This window comes from Dipodomys spectabilis, unplaced genomic scaffold (assembly GCF_019054845.1).
Source record: "Dipodomys spectabilis isolate Male_0828 unplaced genomic scaffold, ASM1905484v1 ptg000129l, whole genome shotgun sequence".
Lineage (NCBI taxonomy): Eukaryota > Metazoa > Chordata > Mammalia > Rodentia > Heteromyidae > Dipodomys > Dipodomys spectabilis.
In genome coordinates this window covers 3,596,665-3,622,288 of record NW_024870806.1, presented here as the reverse complement: position 1 = coordinate 3,622,288, position 25,624 = coordinate 3,596,665, and the positions used below count along the sequence as shown (strand labels likewise).

Here is a 25,624-nt window from a genome sequence, read left to right as displayed (position 1 = left end):
GAACCAGAAAATACAATGAATGACCCAGGTTTAAAATATGGAACTGATCAAATTTGGAAAAAATTAAGAGAGGACATGAAGAGAAATATTGTGGATAAATATATTCAAATATTTTATAAGTAAGTATGACGGTATAATAAAACTAATAAAAGGAATAAAATGTAGATGGCTACATTATATGGACATATGTGTATAACACAATAAAACACTTTTTGAAATTAATATTTGCTAATAAAAAGACAAAAATTAATTCCAGTTGTTATATATTCATATGTTAATTTCCATTTTTTCCTCTGTTGTTTCCTTGATAAAGAAAGGGAGAAATTGGTTTTGCTCATTTAGAAAGACAATCTTGTCCAATTAACGTTAAAGTATTCCAGTTAATTACTGTTAATGTGAAATTTTCCCATCAAATAAATAATTATATTAGAATATTTAAAATGCACTCTTAAAACTATTATTCCTATAGGTATATACTTTATGACATTTATTGAATATGTTACTTAATCACTATATACCATTTTCTGAATGAAGTTTGGTATATGAAACTAGGATATATTATACCCGACCAGGAAATCAATTATTCAAACAGTTTTCTCAAAAATGCCTATAACGAAAAAAGAGGTAAATCCAAATTATGTATATTTGAAGACAATACTTGGTTAGTCCAATTCTCATATTCTCCATTCCCTTCTTGAGAATAATACACATTGTAAGGAAATGCTTAGAATGTTTTGGAGAAATAGGTTGACTTTAAACCAATGAGTTACTCTATGCTGCATTTTGTTTACTTAAATCCAGAAAAGTTAAATTCTTACCTTATCATTTTCCTTAGGTTTCATACTCAGGTTTAATCTCTGATGGGTGTCAGATAAAGATGTACACATTTTTTTAACTGTGGCTAAATTTAGGCTGAGGGCACGGTCCTTGTGCCTGTTTTTGGTCAAGACTACTATCTACCACTTGAACCTCAGTGCCACTTGTGTCTGGCTTTTCCTGAGCAGTTCATTGGAAATAAGAATCTAAGAAACCTTCCTGCCTGGGTGTGCTTTGAACCATAATATTCAGATCTTAGCCTCCTGAATATCTATTATAGGAAAAAAGATAAGTAAAAAGAATATTTGCAAATTTTCTGATCTCAAGAATATCACTTGGGGAAAAATGATGCAGCAAAGTTTAGTGCAGTGTTCTTAGAACAATAGAAAGGGCATTACATTAGTAGAAGTGTATATTTTTTTCACAATAGTGTTAAGCTAGTCATGCTGTGAAATTTAGGGAATTTTAAGGTGCACCTTACAAGTTGGAAATTGTTCGGCTAGAATGACTTCACTGCATAAAATGTTGGGATTGATTTTCATAGAAATAATAGCTTACTCTGATGAACAAATGTTTACTCCAGAGGAATTAATTATTATAGATACTTCATAGTTTTATCTTCAACCAGAATGTGGCTGCATCTATTGCAGAATTAAATAAAATGCAAACAGGCACTGTTTTGAATGTCTCTGGTATGGCATGTTCAGAATTTGAAAATGAGTAGTTAGTAGTCATAGGAATTTTGAAGAACACATATATTTTCTCCTCTTAACAAAAATTCAGTTTTAAATGTAAGGAGTTTCCAGAGAATTGAACTATTTTCTATTTAGTATGAGACAATACTAAAATAATGGTTTTTTTTTTTTCAAAATAATGGCAAGTATATTCTGAAAATTTTGTATAGTTTGATAACATTCCAGTTGCTGACCCTCTGATAAAGAAAGGGGCAATTAATTCAAATTAGAAGCCAAATATTGTTCATTTTATAAAGGTAATACACATAGAATAATATTTACTATAATAATACAGTGAAATTCTATTTTATGTAGCTTATTTTTAAATTTAATTTTATTGTCAATTTAATATATAGAAGGGGTTTCAGTAATTGTAATGTAGTGAATACATAATATGTCGAACTTTTTACCCGCTCCCTCATTTTTCTCACACTTTTCCTTTTCCCCAATACCCCTCACAAGATGTAGTGAAAATTTCCAACATGTTGTCTTGTGAGTATTGCTATGGCATTGGTTTGCTCTTTGTCCTCTCTGTCGCCATTTTGTTGTTCCTCTTCCCTTGCCAAATTAAGATAAATATGTACACAATACACAGGATACTGAAATCATATGCAGCAGGAGATAAACCACAGGAGAAAACACAAAAGAAAAAAGAAATCACATAGTACATTAAAAAAAAACAACCACAAAGGAAAACCTTTGTTTCAATGTCTAGGAGTTCATTTTGCTCAGCATCCACTTATATGGTCATATATACATAGTTCTTGAGCCATTCTGCTCATCTGCTACGACCATCCTAGACATTTCCTACTTATTACACATGAGGGAAACCATGGAATCTGTTTCTTTGTGTCTTGCTTATTTTACTTAGTAGGATTTTTCCAAGTCTTTCCATTTCCTTATGAATTGGAAGCATAGAATTCCACCGTGTGTGTGTGTGTGTGTGTGTGTGTGTGTGTGTGTGTGTGTGTGTGTGTGTGTGTGTGTATTAATGATTTCATCGATTTTATCGATTCGTTCATCTTCTCAGTGGCATATTGGTTTAAGACATGATTTCATGTAAGTATCACTTAGGGTCATTGAAAAGTGACAGATGCCACCTCCCCAGATATACTGAAATCATGGTTTCTAAGTAAGATAATATTTTATGTTGGTACAAGTGTTGAGATATCTGGATGATGTATATTTTGCACTGTATTAGGCAGGAAGATATCATATAGGATAAAAATGGTAGTGACAAAATATTCCCTTGAGAAAGATTTAGGAGGCTGCCAGAAGTATGAAGAAATTCAGATAATTTTGAAGAATTTAGAAATGCAAGCTCAAGTATGTCTCTTTAAATAAAGATTATGTAAGCGGATGGTCAAAAGAAGGGGAAGAGTAGAAATAACTGAGAGCAGATCAGTGTCCCAAATCAGAGTATAAAAAGATATAATCTATAACTTCCAAGTTAAAATAGAGAACAATATAATACATCCAGCTTAATTTAGGAACATGCAATATATTTACTTGGCTTTTCCCTACTTTAATGCTCCAACAATAAATGAAGATTTATCAGAAAAATTAAGTGATTTCCATTACTTTAACCTGAACACTAACTGTGATGAGCCCTCTTTTTCTCACTTTGCACTTGGAAAATAGTCCCTAATTTGATGATGTTGTGGCTGATTACAGTCAGAGTTAGGGGCTTCTACTTGTACAATTATCACAGAATAATTTAAAGCAGTTTTTTCCCCCAAGATATTCAACTATATTCTCTGAAGCAGTACTTTGAACACATCCTCACTCCTGAGCACATAATTTGAAATTTTACTCCACATTTCCTTGGCACATTCTACTTTGTGCTTTTGTCTTCTTTGCACATTCCTTTTGAGATTATGGTTGCTCTATTTCCATTTCATCTTTACAAACTGCTAAGAACATTGTTCCACTACCAGTTTTTGTTTGCATACGCCCCGTCTATTTATCACGGTACTTTGACCATGTTAAACAATAGGGTAGTACTCACTCTCTGAGGAGAAAAGTTCCACAGTATAACCCTATACCTACATTCGAGGATATAGAATTTAAAGCATTATGAGACATTATCTCATTAACAGTGATATTGGAATTGAAAGGCTCCTTAGGGGCATTTTCTTGGAACTCATTTGTTTTCCCAGGAGAAATATAAATATCCACAAAATTTGGAACTAATTAGTAAGTATATGAATTAACACTAGATCCTAGATGTTTTGTTAGTACAAGTCAAAATTGTGTTATTTTTACATCAGAATCCTTTCCCACTTGCCAATGTGTATGAAAAAATAAAAGAAAAGCATTAACACAAAATGTCTAATCTTTCTGGGCATTTAATCTTAGTGGTGAGGGTAATGTCTGAACTCTTCCATTCAGTAAAAACTTGAAGGTTATAAGAGCACTTTCTACATATAAGAATTTGTAGCAGGTTGATTGACAGGGTTATTACAGCATGGAGATATTCCTAACAAAAATTAGATTTAAATGGAGTATATGGCAGTTATGACTTGTCAATGGCTACTCAGGCATTTTTTATTCTACAGAAGAATCAATTCGAGGAGGCTTCAGTCACATCAGTAAAGCTGTATGTTCAACCTAATACTTGGTGCTACTTGTCCTACATTTATAATGATTAGGCTGATAAGATATACGAACATATCTAAAGACATTTCAATAAAATCCCAAAATGGTGTGGATACATGGGTCACTCCTTGGAACTGTAGCACAAATTAGGTTTGCCTGTGCTGTAGTTCAATCTTTATTCACCTGGCTAAACAAAGTCTTCAAAAATATTCACAGAATACCTCTAAGTAGTTAATGAGAGTTATATCTGTATAATTCTTCTAAGGTCAGGATAAAAGCATTTGTTCCTTGGATTTAAAATCAACAGGATCTGTTGAATGCATGGATTCAGAATTTCATGACTTCACATTCATATCTCAAAATTTTATCAATATGACTTTCACCAAAACACTGTTCTTTTTGAACTTGTCTATGTCCTTTACTTTCCAAATCCAAATAGCATATTTCCTTCAATATATTCCTGCAAATTCGTTCTTTCCTTTACTTCTGTAAATCTGTGTTTATTACGTTTTTATTTCCTTATTTATCTCTTTCTTCTAATCTTGTCCACACTGTTGCTTGCATTGCTCACACATGTGTCAGAATTTTCCTTTTCTTCTTCCCTTTAATAATACCACTGATTTTTATCATTTTTTCATATTCATGGTCGTGGATATTTTGATGATATCTAAACAGACCTATCTTTGCATCTGTTTAACATAAACTTTAGAATTTTCTGAGAGTTTTTTCCTCTAAATCCATCATTTCCACCTGTAGTCTTTATCACGAAGAATATAACTAACACAAATGCTAGCCAGAGATGTGAAGGCACTTTAGATTTCTTCTTTCCCTTCTACTCCCTGCCATTAGATAAGATGAATGATGAAGATTTTCTCAGTTTCTTTCACTAATACAATTTCTATGTACTCCCTTTTATGTGCCTGACACCAGCCTGTTTCAATTATTCATCACTGATCCCCTATTCCTAAAACAACCGTTTACAAAGTATGATTTTTCCACATAGTCTTTTCATATTGGTCCTCTCCATCACCAAGTTACTCTCCTTGTAAGCACACAGAGTGAAGAGCTCAGATACAAATTCCAGTATCATTATTTACTCACTACATTGACTGTTGGTCTTACATTTCTCATCTGTAAATGGAGGTAATCTACCAGAAATATTGAAGAATATATTTGTTGACTTCTGGAGCAAGAAAAAAGATAACTGAAGCGTCCTTATATTTTCCACCTTAGCTTATAAATAAAGAGTCAAATTCAATTTGTTGGTATGAATTCACAAATAGTTTCATGCAGAAATAAAAATAAATTTTAACTACTGGCTCTACAGTCTGTGTCCTTTTATGGTAACTACAGATATGTAAGTGGTATTATGTAAATTGGGTCATGTGTTTACAGCTTTACTGAAGAACATACTCTTAATATATCATTGGAAACATTAATTTGAATACTATCTATATGAGAATGTTATTTGAACTAATAACACTTAGTTGAAAACTATAGCTTAGTCCATCAAAATGTTTGAAATAAACGATTTTATTTATTAGAAAAAAATACCACCAAGAAAATGAGTTCACATTAGAGAAACAGCAGGAATAAGGTTAGGGTTTTTTATGTGATTTTATTTATTGATATTGAAACTCTCCTCTCGTATTCTTATTGTATGTAATCCAACACTGTTTATAACTATGTATTCAATGTGGGAAATCTACCTTCAATGATGTCTAAAGTTCTTTTTTACCTTTTCAATCACAACATTGTCATTATCAGGCTACACTGTGGTCATCATCATCATCTTCATCAAAATTATTATTAGCATCATAGTGTGATATGTGTGTATGATTTTGCTATTATTTTTCTTTTGATTAATAATTTTAATGTTACCACTGTGCATACATCCATATTAAAATTTTGAACAAATAAAGAAACACGAAAACTAAACCACATCAGGTAGGTTGATATGTGCTCATAACAAATTATGGAATAGATTTTTGAAGCATTGCAAATTCCTAACCAGTATAAATTAACTTCCTCTTTCCCCCTCACTACACAAAAATATTTAAGGGTTTAGACAGAACTTTTTCAAGTGATATACTGTAAATGTTACTACAATATCAAGTGTATATCTAAAATTCCCTTGAAAGTAATAAACTCCACTTTCTATTGAAATATTAATTATTTTATGCTAGGAAACATTTTGAAAATAGACTGCATATCTTTGAAATGAAAAAAGTCAAAAACAGTAGAAAAATTTTAGAGGGAGTCTGTCTTCAAATATATATATATATATATATATATATGTATATATATATATATATATATATATATACATATATATATATACACACATATATATATATATATTTAAATGTTACGTTTCGAATGACATACATTTTTAGAGATTATTTGTCATCAGAAATATATACATATGTCTAAATTTATTTGTAGAGAGATATACACTATGGTGAAACAAAAATCTTAAAACATAATTAAAATTAACAAATACGTCTAAAGAAGTGGCAGTGACTCACTCTTATAATTCAACCTATTCTGTGTAATGAGATCTTAAAATTCTGTTTGAAACTAGCCCAGACAGAAAACTACTTGTTAGATTCTGAAAAATATAAATTAGCTCTGGGCCTCAAGTTCTAGAGTGCTGTCCTTGAGAATAAAAAGGCTTAGGGACAATGCTTATGCCTTGCATACAACAACAACAACTCAACTCCAACAAAATTTATCACATTAATTTCACAAAAGCATCTTTTAACTGCTGTGAACATTTCTTAGAAACATGAATACAGGCCCCTGGAAAATGTTAAGTAAAAAGTAAAGAATATTTACATCTATGTTAAAGACATGAATATTTAGTTTGTTTAAGATATTTAGGTAATGATTAGGAATTAAGTATAATGATACATAGGTACTATATTGGGATTGGACTTTTATTGTATTTTGCCATAGTTATAAGATGATATTTGTAATGATTATATAAAATTACCCTTGCTTCGTATTTGAATTATAATAAATGATAAACTTATTTAAATGTTTCCAAAGCAAAGGAGTGTCAATTCTTATGTAATTTCAAAACAATTAAGAAAGTTATTCCAAGGCTGGTTTGCTCTAAGACTATATTTGTTTTCTTATTCTAATTGTCACAGGTTTGTAGAAATTAAAATTCCAAAAATTCAATGGATGTTGTCATTCAGGAACATCTTCTTAGTTATTAATATTGGAGTCCTTTAAGTAGAATTGTTTTATTTCATTTGTTATTTTCACAAATAAATCAAGATGATTGTGTATTTTGTTTCTTTTCACTGCTATTGTCTCTTATCTTGAGAATATTTTTTCCCTAGTAAAGTAGAGAAAAACAATTGGATTGAGTAAGTAACATATGGCTTTCATAAAATGCAGATGCATAGATTCTGTGTTCTGTGATTTACCAAATTTTCTTCCAGAAAAGGTTATCAATTATTTATAAGTGATGCATAATTCCTAGATATTCCAGTTATCATACACTTTTTGATTGAGTTATCTCTGTATAAACTCAAAATAAACAGACAAAAACCTCAACATAGACAGACATTATATCTTTGTTTAAAAAGCTGTAGTTTACAAAGTTTTTAAGCCAACACCAAAAACATCTTTTTAGGTATTCTGCATTTTGTGTGCAGTAATTTTAAAAATAGTTTCTCTTTTTTTGTTGACATGTAATTCACTCGCAATATAATATCTCCATGTATTGTATACATTTTAGTGCTTTGGAAGTGAATTGTACAGTCATACGTTTTCCAAGCCTAATTTTCACAAACTTGCATTTCTTCAAATAGAAATACTGTAAATTTTAGAACAGACATTAAAATAGATATGAAATTCAGTTACAGGAATTTGTCCAGCATACCTCCTCTATAGTGTGTCTTTTCAAAACTTGTTTTTGGGGATCATTTCCAGGGTCTCACACATACTACTCAAGTGCAATGTCAGTAAACTACATTCCCTGTCCAAACAAGTTTTTTACTTCTCTTTAATACATACATAGAAGTGTAATAAATAGATCCTATAAATTCTCTTTGAACTTTTGAAAACTTGCTTGATATAATGATTGTAGTATTGTTACAAATTGATTTGCTATGTGGAGTATATCAATTTCTCCACAATTGCACTACTATATTTTGTGTAATCTTTTTATATTATGGTCATACTAGTGAGTTTTCTTTTGATTTATTCTTAGATATTAAAAAGGAACTTATTTCATTTGCTCCTCCTATTGACTATCAATTTACATATGTTCTTTAAAGAAATACCCAATTCAGGAAAAATTTATATAGATTTAGAAGATATAAAAATACTTAGACTCAAAATGATTGTAGCGTTAACATTGTAGTATTAACAAATATGTCTCCTATATCTGTTGGATATGTTTTCATTTCTGTTATATAGTCCTGTGAATTATGAAAGTTTATCAGTTGATATTATCCAGTTTATTCTTGCTTTTCTTTAACCGCTAATGCTTTCCTTGTCATTTTTTGAAACCTTTACTGATCCAATGTCATGAATTTTTACATTTATATTTTGTAGGTTTTTACATCTCACATTTAGTTTTGTAATCGTTTTTTATTTTTGCATAAGAATTGAGGTAGTAGTCTAAGAATATTTTTTTAAATCTGGGTGGCAATAGTGACAATACACCCATTAAAGATTCTATTTTTATTTCATAAAGTCATGGCATTCTTTTCAAAATATACCGACCATAAAACTGAAAATTTTTGTATTGTGAAAATACCGGACAGAGGGGTTACAATTACATAATAGTATTAACCAAAGCATGCTATTTGCAGAGGAGTATTTAAACGGTGTAATTTCTTATAAAATTGAACTTTAAATTCAAGGAAATGAATACCAGGAAACTGTCACTTGGAAGATGTGAGAGAAAGTCAAAGGGAAGGAATAAAGAGCTATGGAGGAAGAGAGGGAAGGTATAATATTCAATGCTGATAGTACGAAACTAGAAAAAATGAAAGTGGGGTGAGGTTTGGAAGGGTAATTTATGTGAAGATCCATTGTATTTATAAACTGATTTGTGGAATAGAAATTCTTTTGACCAGCTATTTAATAAAAATATAATTAAAATCAATGGAGACATCTGATCTTAAACTGCGTTCTCTTAAACCATGAGTTAATATAATAGTCTCCTACTCAGAAATATTATTTGCAGGTATTTTCCTCATAATGAAAGAAAAGTGACCAATGCAATGAATATCAATACATCACATTGTGTATTCTAAATAGACACAATATAAAAATCACAGTAAAATGTTAGAATTCATTTCATGATAAAATAATAGGTAGAAAGTATCAAATGCTGATTGTTTTTCCAAGTACTTTACCTATGGTATCTAATTTAATCCTCACAATATTCCCATAAAGTGGATCTGCTTCTATTTTTAATTCTCAGATGATGATACTGAAGTCTTCAGAGTTGGAATTACTAGTACAACATGTACGCATGGTAAGAGTTAGCCTGTGGCCCCTCTCCCACTGTATCAAATAACCTCATTTTATTTTATGACTAAAATACCAGAACTTAGTCTACTAATTCTAGGAAAATTTCCCAAAATTATTGTGAACACTCTAATAATATTTCACTTTATCTTTGTTAGAAAATAGGTAGCTTTAATATGAAAGCTCCAAGTTCATAGTCAATTTACACCTCCTTGGTGAAAGGAACTGCTAAAGTGTAACATTCTTGATTTCTAGATATGCTTGGCGACCCCATCTCTGTTTAACACAGTCTTACAGATAGAATGACCTGCCCAATTCTGAATGGAAACAGACTGCAGGTATGATGGACCAATCATTTCCACATTGTAGCTCACCTAAGTTGTTTACCATGAGAAGTATTTGATAGCTTTTGATGTGCAACATTTTGAGAGAAATGTACTTCTTTAAAATGTTATTAAAGCAAGACTGATATAAAAATCACCTTTGACCCCACATAAATATTTTACCTCTCATATACCCAAAAACGCACTCTGACCTATCATTAATGCTAGGAACGAGAAGTTAAAAATCTAGACACCAAGACCTAAGCATGAATTAAAGAGTCTCCAACTTGTGAATACAATTGGTTTAAAAAGTCATCAATACTAAATTTTTAAAAATTTCTTATGATACTGAAGATTCAATTATAAACTATTAACACTTGAAAATAACTCATTTTCTTGGGAGTAGTACACAAAACACAAGATTAATCCTAATCATTTTAAAAGACCTTTATTTATACCAAAAATCCACTCCTTTAAATACAAAGATCCTAAAAATAACTAAAGTACAGACACACATCATCTACACACATCATCTACATTCAGAGGACTGTGTTAATAGAAAACAAAGTTATACTAATAATAAATTAGCTTACAAAATTCACTTACATTCTTCTATTCCATTTAGTTTCATAAAAACTAGATTTTCATAAAATGATGCATAAAAGCCTTTATATGCACTTACATTTTCAGATCTTAACAATATTTATTTCAGAAATGTCTTTAGCTTTTTAGTCAATGAACTGAAATAATTCTAAAATATTTAAAGGCTTTTCAGAAGTTGCAAGATTCACTCTGGGATGTTATTTATATTTCGTTATATATATACGAAAAGCCTTATTTGTTAAGTTGCGATAGTTACTCCCACAAAAGAGCCATTAGTGAAGATCCCTTTGCATGTACAACTTCAAATACATCCATTATCTGGAGATGACACTTGCTTTTTGTTTGTTTGTTTTTGAAAGGAATATCTAGCAAGCTTATCAACAGTACCGATTTTCAGTCAATATCATGGGATATTCAAACGTAAAAATTTGGAGTTGATTATCTCTTAGTGAGAATAGATATGATCTTATAAAGAAAGTTATTTTCAACAGAAAGCCAGAATTTATCCACCTTGTGTTTCACGGGAATAACCAGAGAGTAATACCGGTTTGGTCAAGTCGGTCAAACTCACTCCATGAGCATATTTTAAAATTATAACCAATTAGAGGTCAAATACATATTTTGAACTGACAGTCATCTTACAGCAATAACTTACTACCTAATTATGTCTGTATCTTCTTTCCTAGCATATAATAAGAGCTAAAGCTGTCTCTTTTATCTAACTTAATGTAAATTATTTGATTCTGATGATGTTATTATTTGACAAATAAAGTGTACAGAAGGGGGGTCGAACTGAAATAACATGACAAAACAATGATAAATAAAAATATTGCAACACAGTTAGCTCTTTTCAGTCCCACCTTGTCCATATTGGCAAGCAACATTGCAACAGCACATGCACACATTTACACACACATATACATACATGCTAAATTCAGGGTTTACTGCACAAAAAAGTTCAAATAAAATATTAATGATTAGTATAAATGATAATTTGCCTTACTAAAATGTAATACACTATCCAGTCACCACGGGTTTTATGTTTTACTTGTCTATCCACATGTGACCACTTAATTTATTTTTAATTAATTAACTAATTCATTCATTCATTTGTTTGGTGCTAATAATAGGGCTTGAACTTAGGGCCTGGCTCTGTCCCAGAAATTGATATTTTTTTTGTTTTAGTTTTCTCAAGGCTATCATTTCACTGCTTGTACCACAGCCCCATTTCTAGCTTTTGTTGGTTTCTTTCAAATCAGAATCTAATGGCCTTTTTTTGGTTTGGTCTGGTTTCAAACCACAAACCTCAGACTTCATCTTTCTGATTAGCTAGGATTAATGACATGAGCTACCAGTGTGGCTTCTACTTTTTCCTCTATACTTATCTATTTCACATACTTAGATCGTAATCTAAAATTGAGTATAGAAGCAAGATGTACAGTGATGAAATTGTCCTGTCAAAACATCAAGTTAGTAATTTAAATTTCTTCTTCAGACCATACACAAAAAATACCATGATTTAGTATAAGAGAACTCATTATTGGACATATGAGCTTGAAGAGCTTTCTAATAGATTCATTATTTATTGTTATCCAACATTAGAAAAAATGTATAATGCAGTAATAAAATAGAAATCCTTTGCATGACTATTAAAGACACTTGTTTTCATCTATAAAAGTAGGCCTGTCTATTGTCTTTAAGTGGTTTCTATGATTGAAGGTGTTTAATAAGAAGTCAAAATGTATTAGTAGTCCTTTGCTATCAATTAAATCTCACTTTTTCTTCTTGGAGAATATAATGATCAAAGCAATAGTTGAGAATCTGCAAGGAATATTTCAGAATCATGCTTCCAGTGCAAGTGTATCACCAGTAAGTAATCCTCGATACCATTTTCCACAAAGATTTGTCACAGATATAATTGGCTTGCCTTCTCTTGCTGAATGGACCTATTCCTTCATTCTACAGGAAAAGTGTGATTCAACTGATTTCATTCAGATCTCTTCCTACAATTATTAAGGATTTAGATTCTTGTCTACAATTTGGTCAAAGCTACGTCTCTTTATGTAGACTGCTATAAATGTATTTACTAATTTCAAATAAATACATAAATTCTATTTCCATCTTTTTTCAAAACATAAAATTCTGTGTGCTCTATAAATTGATCAGAGGCATGCATTTTTCTCATTCCTAGAATAAACTGCACATGAACACACCACTGGTCCATATTTTCAGTCTGAATCTTTGAATACGGAGGGACATCTTTCCTCTGCTCTCCATCAATTCCCTAATCTACAGTTAGAATAATTTCGAATAGTAAAAATGGAAAAAGAGAAAATAAATCATAGTGAAAAAACAGATGCAGAAAATTCACCGGATTTTGCTGAACAGTTCAACTAACATGAACTATTAGGGAAATACATGTACACATCATTCCCAATGGCACTCAAAGTCTCTGGTTAGGCAATTGTCATGAAGATGAGGAACACGATGAAAAAGTGAGGAATGGTATCAATTGCAAGAAAAAAATGGAGAAGGATCCAAGCAAATTTCTTCTTTGGGCTGCTGAAAATAATCTGTTTACTACTACAGTAGTGCAGGGACTACTTTCCAAAAAGGCCACTCATGTGAATACTAGGTATGAAGATGAGTATAACCATCTTCATCAGGAAACCTGTAGGGTATACTTAGACATTTGCCATGAGTTGGTGGCTCAATCGGCAGATATTCTTGCAATAACTGTAGATGGCTGGACACCCCTGCACAGTGCTTTTACGTGGAATAATACCAGAGTGGCTGTTTTATTACTTCATCATGATCCAAATACCAATTCCCAAACTAAAGGCCTCTTGACCCCCTTGCATATTGCTGCTGGGAACAGAGATAGCAAAAACACGTTGGATCTTCATCTGTTGAACCATTATGTCAAATCAGGTCTGAAGAATAAGTTGGAAGAAACTGCATTTGATATTGCCAAACGGATAAGTATATATCACTATCTCTTTGAAGTTTTGGAAGGCTGTACAAATTGCTCTTCTAAGTCACCATGGTTTGGTTAAGTTTTTTAAATTTCATAAATTCCATTCCATTGTTTGTGTCCATGCAAAATATTTTCACAATCCAAATAACAACAATACCTTACTGTAACAATTCATGGATTCCATGGAATTCTTCCAAGTGAATTGCCTGACTTTGATGTCAAAATGTATTCAAAAGAGATTTGTATACATCTATAATGGTTTCTGGAGAGTTTGTGCTTTTTTTAATCAGAAAGAATTTTAACTTATCTGTTGAAATGAGTAGTATAGAAACTGAACATATTTCTGGTGTTTGTCTGAAAAATTATATTTTAAAGTATTCTATATTCTATGTTTGTATAATATCCATAATCTATTTTATTCTGTCCTAGATAAAATACTTTGAATTTTACATTGTTTTATAATATATAGGCTCATTAATAAATGTGTCCTTTCAGATTGCATTCCATATAGAAACAGTGTAAGATTCCTTTTTTCCAAGGTCCTTATAGTATATTTCTTTGGGATAAAATGACAATGTTGTCTAATTTCAAAAGTTTTTTTAAAGATTATGCTATGTAAAGACTTCACTAATTTGAAGATTTAATACAGTGATGTGAAAATAACTTTTAATTATATGAATTACATGTATTATTACACTTGTAATTTTGTAATCAACTTTTTAAAAACTGTTTTTCATTTCTTGCATCTGAAGAATGAAAAATATGGAATATTTCACAAATTTTCATATCATCCTGTGCAATTGCCATGTTAATCTCTGTATTGTTGCAATTGGGGTATACGTGCTGCTGAAGCATATAGTGTCCCCTAAATTGAAGTATGCAATTTAATGATGCAATCTTTATACAGGCTTATATCCTTGGGTGCCTATTTGTAAAAAGGAAACCTTAATGTTCCTAACAATGATACTGATCTTATTTCCCTAAAATTCTGTGCATAATGGAAAAAATTATATTGTTCAGACGATTGCTCACATTTTCAATTATTTTGTCAATGACTATTTTAAGTCTTTTTCATTTTGAAGCATTCATAGCTAGGTCCAAAGGGAATGGCTTTTTGAAGTACTTATTTATCCAACTGAGTTAGCTTTGTAGAACTAATGGATTCAAAGTAGGCCTTGCTTAAGAGCTACTTCTAAACTTCTGCAGTTGAAATTTTCCCAAATGAGGTCTACCTTAACCTTTATCCTTCTTCCATGTAGGAACAGAACAACCAGAATATCTTATCCTAACAGAATGGATTGTCTTACTGGAACAAAACTAATCTTAGTTACAAGGGATCATATACAGATGAGCATTTCAGACAAAAGTGTTCAGTCTAGAAGGTATTTTATCAAAATATAATTGTTTATTATACCTATCATTTCAAAAGGAGCTAAAGCCAAGAAGGTGAAAAATTGTTCATATGCATGATTACCTAATTTCCTGGCCTATCTACCTTCCAACCAGGCAGGAACTTAAACCAAATATTTCTATAGATCCAGAAGTCCATATGTTTCTCTTTGTTATTAGGCCTTAAATTGGTAATGTCTCATCTTGCCTCCAGGTTGTAAATCTACAAATGGTAAAGCTTTAGGTCTAACTCTACCAAACACTGAGGTAGAGATAATGGAATAATACTTTAGAACAGAGCTGCCTTTTATGCCCAATCCACAACAGAGCAATGCAAAACATGTGCCATTTTATTATATTATATATAGTTATATATTTTATATTTATGTGCTGATTTCATGTTTCACGCAATGAAACTTACTATAATTAATTGATAATTTGACAAATAAATTGATATTGATTCCAATAAGTAGAATTGGAATATAAATAATTAAGTTTAGAATATATATTAGAATATAAAAAGTGTCAATGCAAATGTCTTCGGTATAAACTTGTGATACCTTCTAAGTGTTCGTGGTCTTCTAAATTCACATGGTAAAGAAACAATGTTGTTTTCCTCTAATCTATAGGAGGTGTTACTCTGCTGCTCTGTTTATTGTTTTAACTCGCTCACCCCAAACGGTTTTACTCCAATTTTCTGAAGCATTCCTAAAGATTATATCCAAATTTAGATGATATGGTGTCTAAAAAACATTCTTCTTCTTTTTTTTTTTATTTTATTTTATTTTATTTTATTTTATTTTATTTTATTTGAAAACATACTGTACAGAGGGGTTACAATTACATGGGCAGGAAAATGCATATATTTCTTACCAAGCATTGCAGCCTCTTCCTTTGTTTACCCTTCACCTCCCTTCCCAGCCTCCCCCCTCCCCTCCACCCAATCATACCCCCCCTCCCTCCCCCCCACCGACATTGTAAAGCTGGTTTTGACATGACATTTTGTACTTCTCATTGTTGCAACAGGTCCACCTGAATCCTTAAACGACTTGTTTGTCCCCGTCTCCTCCACGTGTTATACTGACATCAAATATAGTGAAAGCGGGGGTTACACTGCGGGGGAGGGACATACAAAGCAACAAAGAAATAATATTATAAATGCGTTAGAAACACATGCATGAATGAAACAAAAACATTAAAATACATATTTGAGGGTTCGTTTTCCTAACATCACATTCTCTGACTTTTTCCGCTTGACTCATACCTATACTAGATATTGCAAATAAGGGAAACCATGGGACCTATGTTTCTTTGGGCCTGGCTTACTTCACTTAATATAATTTTTTCCAAGCCTTTCCATTTCCTAACAAATGGGGCAATGTCATTCTTTCTGATGGAGGCATAGAATTCCATTGTGTATATATACCACATCTTCTTGATCCATTCATCTACTGAGGGGCATCTGGGTTGGTTCCATATCTTAGCTATGGTAAATAATGCTGCAATAAACATAGTTGTGCTGGTAGCTTTAGTGTGGCCTTGTTTGTGGTCATTTGGGTAAATGCCCAAAAGTGGGATTGCTGGGTCATTGGGGAGCTCTATATGGAGTCTTTTGAGGAACCTCCATACTGCTTTCCAAAGTGGTTGAACAAGTTTACATTCCCACCAACAATGAAGTAAGGTTCCTTTCTGTCCACATCCCCTCCAGCATCTGTTGTTGTTAGAGTTCTTGATTTTTGCTGTTCTAACTGGAGTGAGGTGATATCTCAATGTTGTTTTGATTTGCATTTCTTTTATGGCTAGGGATGTTGAACATTTCTTCATGTGTCTATTGGCCATCCTTCTTTCTTCTTCAGAGAAGCTTCTCTTTAGGTCTTTCGCCCACTTACTTATTGGGCAGTTGTTTCTTTGAGGATTTGTTGTTGGGTGGTTTAATTTTTTGAGTTCCAAGTATATTTTAGATATGAGACCCTTGTCCGTTGTATGGCTAGTAAAGATCTTCTCCCAATCCGTGGGCTTTCTATTGATCTTGCTAGCTATGTCATTTGCCCTGCAGAAGCTCTGCAACCTTATACAATCCCATTTGTCCAACCTTTCTTTGATTTGTTGTGTTTCCGGGTCTCTATTCAGAAAATTTCGGCCTGAGCCGAGGAGACCCAGGGTTTCTCCTATTCCATCCTGTAATGTTTTCAGAGTGTCTGCTTTGAGTTCAAGGTCTTTGATCCATTTGGAGTTGATTCTGGTGCAGGGTGATATATATGGATCTAGCTTTAGTTTTCTACATGTAGTTAACCAGTTTTGCCAGCACCATTTACTGAAGAGGCTGTCTGTCTTCCATTCTATTGTTTTAGCTCCCTTATCGAAGATTAGATGGCTATAGGTCTGTAGGTTCATTTCTGGGTTTTCAATTCTATTCCATTGGTCCTGAGGTCTGTTCTTATGCCAATACCAAGCTGTTTTGATTACTATGGCTTTATAGTAGAGTTTGAAATTTGGTATTGATATTCCTCCAGCAGTGTTCTTTCCGTTGAGGAGCGTTTTTGCTATTCGGGGTCTTTTATTGTTCCATATGAATTTTTGGATTGCCTCTTCTATTTCCTTGAAGAATGAGGGTGGAATTTTGATAGGTATTGCGTTGAATTTGTAGATAGCCTTGGGAAGTATTGCCATTTTCACAATGTTAATCTTTCCAATCCAGGAGCATGGGAGGTTTTGACATTTTTTAAGTTCTGTGTTGATTTCCTTTTTCAAGATTTTAAAGTTTTCATCATAGAGGTCCTTCACTTCTTTAGTTAAGTTAATTCTTAGGTATTTTATTTTTTGTGGGGCTATTACAAATGGAGTTGCTTTCCTAATTTCAGCCACACTTTTCTCATTGTTGGCATATAGAAAAGCCATGGATTTTTGGGGGTTAATTTTATAACCTGCTACTTTGCCAAAGTTTTGAATCAGCTTAAGTAATTTGGGAGTGGAGTCTATGGGATTCTTTAAATACAAGATCATGTCATCTGCAAAGAGGGAGAGTTTTATTTCTTCTTTCCCTATTTGGATCCCCTTTATGTCTGCATCTTGTCTTATTGCTGTAGCTAGGCATTCTAACACTAGATTGAAGAGAAGTGGAGAGAGTAGGCATCCTTGTCTTGTTCCTGAGTTAAGAGGAAATGGCTTTAGTTTTTCACCATTGAGTATAATGCTGGCTGTAGGTTTGTCATATACAGCCTTTATTGTACTGAGGAATGTTCCATGGATTCCTAATTTTTCCAAAACATTCATCATAAAGGGGTGTTGGATCTTGTCGAATGCTTTTTCTGCATCTATTGAGATAACCATGTGGTTCTTATTCTTGCTCCTGTTGATGTGATGAATAATATTAATTGATTTGCGTATATTGAACCAGTTTGCATCCCTGAAATGAATCCTGTTTGATCGTGGTGTATGATTTTTTGGATGAATTGTTGAAGTCGGTTGGCCAAAATTTTGTTGAGAAGTTTTGCATCAATGTTCATCAAAGAAATGGGTCTATAGTTCTCTTTCTTTGATGAGTCCCTGCCTGGTTTTGGGATGAGGGTTATGATGGCTTCATAGAATGTGTTCGGTAGTGAGCTTTCTCTTTCAATTTCATTGAAGAGTTGGAGGAGAATTGGTGTGAGCTCTGCTTTGAAGGCCTTGTAAAATTCCGCTGTAAAACCATCTGGTCCTGGACTTTTCTTAGCTGGGAGGTCTCTTATTGCTGTTTCTATTTCAATGCTTGATATGGGCCTGTTAAGATAGTTTAACTCATCTTGGTTTAGTTTTGGCATGTCAATATTTGCTAGGAAGAGGTCCATTTCTGTCAAGTTCTCAAACTTATTAGCATACAGTTTTGAGAAGTATTCCCTTATAATGTTCTGAATCTTGGTTGTTTCCGTGGTGATGTTTCCATTCTCATCTCTGAGTTTATTAAATTGGGTGTGTTCTCTTCTTTTTCTGATAAGATTTGCTAAGGGTCTGTCAATTTTGTTAATTTTTTTGAAGAACCAACTCTTTGTTTTGTTGATTCTTTCTATAGTTTTATTGGATTCTAATTCATTTAATTCTGATTTAATTTTGATTATTTCTTTCCGTCTACTGGATTGGGGTTTATCTTGCTGCTCTTTTTCAAGGAGGTTTAGATGCGTCATTAAATTGCTAGTTTCAGATCTCTCCAATTTGTTGATGTAGGAGCTCAGAGCTATAAACTTGCCTCTGAGTACTGCCTTTGCTGTGTCCCCGAGGAGCTGGTAATTTGTGTGTTCATTTTTGTTGAATAGCATGAACATTTGAATTTCCTTTCTAATCTCTTCCATGACCCACTCATGATTCAGCAGTGTGTTGTTCAGCCTCCATGTGATACCGGACTTTCTTTGGTGGCTTTTGGTGTTGAGTTCTAATTTTATTTCCTTGTGGTCAGAGAGAATGCAAGGTATAACTTCAATGTTTCTGAATTTAGACAAGTTTGCTTTGTGGCCTAAAATGTGGTCTATTTTAGAAAACGTTCCATGTGCTGCTGAGAAAAACGTGTATTCTGATGCTGCTGGGTGAAATGTTCGGTAAATGTCTGTTAAGTCTAGTTGATCTATGCAGCTGTTTAGATCTGTGGTTTCTCTGTTGAGTTTTTGCCGAGTTGATCTATCTAGTGGGGAGAGTGGTGTGTTAAAATCCCCAACTATTAATGTCTTTGGATCTATATGGGATTTGAGGGAAAGTAGTGTTTCTTGGATAAATTTGTGTGCTCCATTGTTTGGTGAATAGATATTTAGAATTGTAATATCCTCCTGAAGGAGAGATCCTTTAATTAGTATGTAGTGACCTTCTTTATCTCTTTTCACGAATTTTAATTTGAAGTCTATTTTATCTGATATTAGGATTGCAACTCCCGCCTGTTTATGCGGTCCGTTTGCTTGGTAGATTTTGTTCCAGCCTTTAACATTGAAAATGTGTTTGTTTTTACGGGCAAGATGTGACTCCTGCAGGCAGCAGATAGAAGGGTCTTGTTTTTTAATCCAACTAGACAGTCTATGTCGCTTAATTGGAGAGTTCAGTCCGTTAACATTAAGAGATAGGACTGAGAGGTATTTGGGAGTTCCTGCCATGTTATCTACCTTTTTGGGGGCTGCGAAAACTGGGTTCTTCCTATGGTTCTTGGATTCTCAGTTTGGGTGCAGTTTCTTGGCCTTTATTGCGGTCTTGTTGGTTTTCTATGTGTAGGACATCTTTAAGAATCTTTTGTAGGGCTGGTTTGGTGGAGATGTATTGTTTCAATTTTTCTTTGCTTTGGAAGGTTTTTATTTGGCCTTCGGTTATGAAGGAGAGTTTAGCTGGGTACAGTATTCTTGGTTGATAGTTGTTTGTTTTTAGGGCATGGCATACATCGTTCCAGGCTCTTCTTGCTTTGATTGTCTCTGCTGAGAAATCTGAGGTGATTCTAATTGGTTTCCCTTTATAAGTGATTACCCTTTTCTTTCTGACAGCTTTAAGGATCTTTTCCTTGTTCTGAGTTGATCCTGTGTGGATTATAATGTGGCGGTGGGATGTCCTATTCTGGTCTGGTCTATTTGGGGTTCTAAAGGCTTCTTGTATCTGGACAGGCCTATCTTTTTGCATGTTTGGGAAGTTCTCTGCTAGGATCCTGTTAAACAGATTTCCTAGACCATTAACTTCTGTTTCTAGGTGCTCCTCTACACCCATTATCCTTAGATTAGGCCTTCTGATGGTGTCTTCCAGGTGTTGGATAGATCTATCATATTTCTTGGACTTGTCTTGGATGGTTGTATGTTCTTTCTCTATAATATCTAGGCTGTCTTCAATCCCTGAGATTCGATCTTCTGCATGGTCTAACCTGCTACCAAGACTCTCTACTTTGTTTTTTATCTCTTTTCCTTCTAGTTGGTCAGCTTTGATGGCTTCAAGTTCTTTGTTGAAACCCTGTTTTAGGTCTTGTATGAATTTCTTTACTTCCTTAATTTGGTGTTCAGTGTTTGTCCTCAAATCACTTAGTTGATTGGTTATGGTTTCTTTGGGCTCCCATTCCTTCTGTTGGGTTCCATTCAGCATTCTCTTTGTAGTCTCCCTGACTTCCTTCAGCTCTTTGTTAATGGATTCCATGAATGCCTTTAGTGATCTTTGTGTGTTCTCTACCTGGTCTCTCAATTCCTGTATTACTCTTTGATTAGCTTCCTCCCGTTCGTGGGATTCCTGCAGATCTCTTTGAGTGTTCTCAGCCTGCTCACGCCATTCCTCCCTTTCTCTTTGAGTATTCTCAAGTTGTTCACGCAACTCCTGTATCAGTTTTTGAGTAGCTTCCTCACGCTTATGATATTCCTGTATAAACTTCTGGGATGCCTCCTCTCTCTCCCTGTCACGCTCATACAGAGTCCTTTGTACATTGTCAAACTTCATTTATCATGTTTGCCAGCAGTGTTTGTAGAGCTGTTTGGGAACTCTCCTCTGGATTATTCATTATCTGTTCTAACCCCTGATTGTCAAGATTGGGAATTGAGATACCCGAATTTGCCATTTTTCTTGTGTTTTTCCGGCTTACTCTGCCCATTTGAGATGAAGATAGCACCAGTTTTGTGCTAGAACACTATCTTAAGGCAACCATCAACCAAAGTTTGCATTTGTACAGTCAATAGTCTACAGATACAATCTAGTTCAACAGATACTTCTATTCGACATCAAACAACTATATGTTAAAGGACTTCGAACCGCAGAGAAGAATTTGGAATACCAGAAATTATTAGGGTTAGGGAGAGATGTGGGTAAAAAATAGGAATAGATTGGTGTGGGGAGGCACAGGGAGAGTTAACTATGTCCTAATCACAGTGCAGGAAATAGGTTGGGTAGGATGCAAGTAGAGAGAGAGAGAGAAAGAAGAAAGGGAAAGGGGAATGAAAAGAGACCAGAAAAAAAAATAGAAACGTAAAAATTAATGTTATTTTAGAGATTAAAAGACCATCTATTTATAGAGGAATATGAATATGTTGAGAGAAAGGGAGGGACATAGAGGAGATGTGGAAAACTTTAAAAAAATGCTTAAAATATTATATAGGTATAAAGAGGTAGTACTGCTATTAATGAATTTAAGTCTCAGAGGTTTTGAATTGAGTAATAAGTTTGTGGGTTAAGTGTGTACACAATGGGGGGTAGGGTCTACTGGTTAACTATGGGTTTATCTGAGGATGTGCAGGACAAGAGTTAAGTCACATAAAGAAGAACAAAGAGGAAAAGATGGAAAGGATAGGAAAGTGAGAAGAAAAGATCAGAAGTTCAGTAGAGCTAGACAAAAAACAAAAAGATAATTAAGAATGAAAGAAAAAGAGAAAGAATACAAGAAAAGAAAGGAAAACACACATTCACGTATTCCTAAAATAAAAATTATAAGAGGAGAAAAGAAAAAAAAAAAGTTAATGGAAAACAATTATTTTTTCAGAAGAGGCAAAAATTAAAGATTAATAAAAGTTTTAGAAAAGCAAAAAAAATTTTTTTATATATATAAGGTAACAAAAAACGAAGAAAAAAAACAAAACAAACAAAAAAAAAGAAAAAAAGAAAAGAAGAAGAAAAAAAAAAAAAAGTTCTTTGATTTTTTTTTGGGGGGGGAGGGGTGGGAAGAGTCCTGTATCTCCCTTTTGTCTGTAACCAGTGTGTGGTTGGAGTCTCTGGTCAGCTTGAGGTCCTGTGGCTTGATTGGTTTCTTAAGTCAGTTTGTTGGAACAGGCAGAAAAATGCTCTGCTTTACCCAAGATTTTGAGATCCCCCTCCCAGGTTAGTTTACTGGGAGGGTGATCTGCTTTGAGAATCACAAAAGAGGGGGATGCAGTGATGAGGCTAGGTTCTGGGTAGAGTTGAGGCCTTTCAACAAACAGTAGCTTTTCCCTGGGGCTATTTTGTGAAAAAAACTCACAGCACCCAGCCTGGAGCCATTCTCAGGGTTTCTGTTTTTCAATTGATTGTGGTGGCTGCTAGAGGGAGGGGCAGCCTCTGGCTCTGGTTACCCGGTGAGGAGAGCCACTCCAATGGCTGGCGCCTGAGCTGGGTGACTTTTCCCTGGATGGAACTGAGTCTGTGAGGTCACTTCGCCGTTAAGTTCTTGTGACCTGCTAAATGACTCGTTTTATTCCAAGGCCTGAGCTGGAGCTAGCCGCTCCTCCGAGCTTTGTCGGTATCCATGATGGAGATCACCGGTGCTGGGGGGGGAGGGGTGGCTTTCCCTTCTCTGCTCCCTGGGAAGGAGTGAGGAAGTGGGGCTACTCACGCCGAGTCTTGGATCCTGGGTCGTCTCTGGTCTGCAAAGTGCAGGATGAAGTTGTCCGCTCCTTGTCGGTTCTTGCTGGTGTTGAGTAGAATCCGCTCGCCCGCTGCGTCTGGCTCCTTCGTCCCGGACTCTCTGTGTGAGCGCTCAGGTATGGCCACGGCTGCGGTCGCCGCTGCGACCCTGCCGCGGCAGCAGCAGCTGCTGGCAGATGCTCAGATGTGTCTGCTTGGCTTCCCCTCTCTTGGCTAACTCTCTGTCCTGTGATGGCACACTTGGTGTGATTCTCTGGCTTGGGACTGTTCACTGGAACTCTGAAACTGTTTTCTATGCAAGAGCTTGTTCAGATTCCAGCTTCTCCTCCGCCATCTTCCCGGAACCAATATTATTCTTCTTCAGGACCCATGGGTCCTAGGATCCAATGTCCCAGTTACATGTTATCATCAGATAACAGGGGCAAGACTTCTCAGCTAGGCCTATGCAACATGCCAGCAGAAAGTAATTGAAGATCCATCTCAATTTCTCTTTTCTTATATTTCAGGGCCCCAATTCCTTGAGATTCACGAATTAGCAGCAAGTAATTGTGAAATGCAAGGAAACTTAAAATGAAGGATGAGTTCACAAAATCTGAGAGAAATTATTGTAATTCAAACTCAATTTACAAATGACTAGCCCATATGAGTGAACAAGATCACAAAGTGTCAGAAGATTATTTTTAATACCCCTCCCCTAATGATGAATCTAAGATTTCAGTCCAGCATAAATGGGCCCAAAAATAGTTCCTGAAAGGATAGATCCATAAATGGTCTACTAAGGCCAGGAAAACTTGACTTAGAGGTCAAATGTAATGCAGAAAAACAATAATTGAGAAGATCCTTAGTGCTTCAAAGCACTGGTACTTTAGTACAACTTGATTCTGTGGTATAAAAATGTTATCATTCTCAAACCAATCATAACCTACATTTAATCTCCTGAAAGTGTATTCCTTTTCAAATAAACTTTTTAAAATCACATTTGCCAAAATAACATTTGATAAGTAGATAATACTTAGTGACATTACATGTTTTTCAAGTGTAGGGAGCAAGTTACAATAGAGTTGATTTATTTACCCAGCATTAATGCCAAACAGATTCAATCATTCATTAAAGTGTAGAAGTAATAGCCCCCACCATTTGTGTTGTTCAGTAGGTGCATTCCAGAAATGTGTTAAATAGATCAGCCTGCCATGTTTCAAACCCCAAACCTCAGCTTATAAAGTAAATTTCATCACTTAATAAGAAACATTTTAAAAAGTCATGAATAGTTGCCTTATCATACATTGTTTTATGTTTTCCCTGTCTAACATAGAAAGAAATATGACTTTAATCTTGAATATGAGTGCTCAGCAGAGATGTGACAAACAAAATCTGTCTTCTATTTCTATCATATTCTTCTATAGTAGTAAATCTTAGTTTTTTTTTCTTTTTCCAAAACTTATAGGTAGTAGAAAGTATTATCCCATGTAAAATAAAATAATAATATACCATTGTACAAAGTCAATTATAAAAATTGGTAATTAGGAATATATTCCAAGCCATTTTTAAACTTTTTTGTTGAATAAAGATTAATCTTCCAAATGGATGAGAATATAATCATGTCTAGGTGCTTCAAGTCTGCAGTCTTGCAAATTGTTATTTCAAATGAATGAATTATGGAAATGTAAGCTGACATCAGTTCAAGTATATGCAGGATTGAAACTCCATGGAATGTATATAAATCTTTCAAAGTATTAACAGACAGATTAACAGAATGACTATCAGTAAGTTGAAACCAGAGGGGAATAATAGTAAAGACATAGAAAGAATAAAATATGGAACAAGGGGCAAGTACAATATACACATGTGATAAAGGAAGTGGTAAATCGGAAGTAAATCTTGGAGAAGTGGTTGGTTGAGAATGACATGAGTCACTGTGATCCAGGAGCATTGGATAATTAGAGTGATATATTTAATTGTACCACAACCTTTTGAAATTCAGTTAAAAAACACAACAACCAATAAAAACACAAAAATCACAACCAAATAGGCATCTCTAGAGAGTATGAATATGACCTGTCTAAAATTTTAAGCAGTTAATGAAAGGCAGTCTTGGGAAAAACAAACAAAGCTGTTCAAAGAGAGCAGTTTGGGGTAGGGGAGGATTCTGAACAGATTTAAATAGATGGTCTAAGGTTATAACTCACCGACATCTGCTGCAAATATTATCTGTCTTCTGCGAGTTCTCTTTGTTGGAACTGGATACTTCAGTTCTGAGCCACAATTGATAGCTTGTGAAGATAGAATGGAAGAAAAAAGATCAAGAACTCATTACTCCATTGGAGAGAAAACAATCCTCTATCTTTGCTTTCATCTCTCTTCGCTACTTTTTCTTCATACTT

General features: G+C 34.0%; 1 pseudogene; it reads right to left on the bottom strand.

The window, feature by feature from the left end:
• Window positions 1-14,303: 14,303 nt before the first annotated feature.
• On the bottom strand, window positions 14,304-14,402 carry LOC122116261 (annotated as a pseudogene).
• Between the last annotated feature and the right edge of the window lie 11,222 nt (window positions 14,403-25,624).